Here is a 2,158-nt window from a genome sequence, read left to right as displayed (position 1 = left end):
ATTGCCAGAATTACAAAAGCCAGTGGGGTTAATTTTTGAAACAGAACAAATATAAAAGAGGAAATGTTTTGTTTTTTACTCCGAATTTGATTTTCACGATACTCACAAACGGTTTACTTCGCTACATTGCTGCTGATTAATTTTATCATGCGTGGCTATTTTGAAATTGACACCTGAGTAAAAGAAATAGGATTCACAAATGTGAAATAAGTGTTCATAGAATTACCGGAAAATGCTTTTAATTGATTAAAGCTTTAAAATACCCCAAAATTATATTGAATGTTTTATAAATCATCAATTGAAAGTTTGCTTGTGAATAAAAAAAAGTAAATAGATGCACTTGAAGCATTACTGTGGCAAACTATGATAACTGACATGTGTACGTCCATGCATTCCTTTGTTTGTTTCAGTCAGTATATTTAAAGTAATCATGTGTAACTGATAAAAGAGACCCATAAGAATTTAACTCTTGGCCGTTGATGTATAAAATTTCTAAGCAGTTATATTTCAAAATTCAAGGCATTGAAAATATTGGTGACACTGATCCCTCCCTTTATTTAATTTATGATCATGTTTCAGTTTGAGTCATGCTGAATTGAATGACTTCATGATTTAAGTGTAAGCGAGTTATTTATTTTCCGTTTAGTTCTAAACTTTGTTGTTGGCGGTGGAGTGAGAACGTAAACGAAAAGTTTGTGTCAGAAGTGGGATTCGAACCCACGCCTCCAGGGGAGACTGCGACCTGAACGCAGCGCCTTAGACCGCTCGGCCATCCTGACGTAACGACGTCAGACACTGAAGCAAGATTAAGATTTAAGAAATAAATCTAAATTAATACATTGATAATAGTTCTCATTTTTCTTAGAATCGAGGCGATCAGAAACCCTTTAAAAAGAGAAAAATAAAACCGTTTCGTCATTAATAAATTATATTCTAATGTTGGGACTGAACTTTAAAACTGTCTGCTGTCACACTCAGTTCACGTACATGACGTCATCGTGGAAATGTCAAACCTGGCAACCCACCGGTGTGTGTCCAGGACTCAGTTCAAACATTCATTCATTCATCCATCCATCCATCCATCCATCCATCCATTCATTCATTCATTCATTCATTCATTCATTCATTCATTCATTCATTCATTCAGCTGAGTTTTACTGAAGCTGAAGCTGCTGCTTCTGTCGATGACACCACAGCAGCAGAGCTGGACGGAGGTGACAGGTTGTTGGTTTTTAACCAACAAAGGGATGACTGTGATCATCTGCTGGATAAATCTATATGGTTTGACAAATAACAAAATAAAAACCACTAGCGGAAGAAAGAAAATACACACACACACACACACACACACAGACACACACACACACCTGCTCCGACTCTGGCCTTCTCAGCACTAATAACTGTGTGATTGGATAATCTGGGCTTTCGCGTCGCCCCATCTGCAGCTGTCAGAGAAGCTAACCTGGAAAGGCCAAGCTGGGGTCAACGAGAGGTCGGCGGGGTTACGACCTTTGCACGACATGAGGCAGAGCTGCAGAGAATTGGTGAATGAAAGGCCGATTTCAACAGACTATAGATAATAAGTGTTGCTGTTTGTTTTTTTTCCAGAATGGTGACAAACAGGTTGCCAGTTTCTAGAAATCCCGAGTGCTTGATTCTGAGAGCAGCGGGAGGAGGGGGAGGAAGGATGATTGGAGGAGGGGAGACGGGATGTATTGTGACAGCAGAGCCTTGGAGATACCGCTGGCCTCGCGGTGACTCCACTGTAAGCTGGAGAAGGCAAATAAAACCGGACCAACGTGGGCTCCAGCCATTACCCCCCCTCCCCTTTTTTTGGTCTTTTGCGTCTATCATCATCATTACATTTTCAACTTTTACAATTTCTTCCCCACCTAATCGGAGCCAGTAAGGTTAAAAATAAAACAATTTAATGGATTATATGTGCTGTATATAATTATTTATGATATGTGTCCTATGTTTACCACTTGATATGACCCCCCCCCCCCATCATAGATCTGAAGCACATGATGCTGACGTGTGACTAGTAAAGGCTGCAGGTGAAGAAACGAACGAGCCCCGGTCGGGCTGAGAATGGCAGCCCGTGACTCCATCCCCTGTGGGGGATTTATCTGTGCATTAGTGCCGACCAGAGGATGAT

At 40.7% G+C, this 2,158-nt stretch overlaps 1 non-coding gene across 1 annotated transcript; it reads right to left on the bottom strand.

The window, feature by feature from the left end:
* Positions 1–696: 696 nt before the first annotated feature.
* On the bottom strand, positions 697–779 carry trnal-cag (transfer RNA leucine (anticodon CAG)). The gene has a single exon. It is a non-coding gene; the product is annotated as a tRNA-Leu (tRNA).
* Between the last annotated feature and the right edge of the window lie 1,379 nt (positions 780–2,158).

The sequence above is a fragment of the Antennarius striatus genome, chromosome 23, assembly GCF_040054535.1.
Source record: "Antennarius striatus isolate MH-2024 chromosome 23, ASM4005453v1, whole genome shotgun sequence".
NCBI classification, from domain to species: Eukaryota; Metazoa; Chordata; class Actinopteri; order Lophiiformes; family Antennariidae; genus Antennarius; species Antennarius striatus.
Note: the sequence above shows the minus strand (reverse complement) of the source record. Positions and strands in the feature narration are given on the sequence as shown.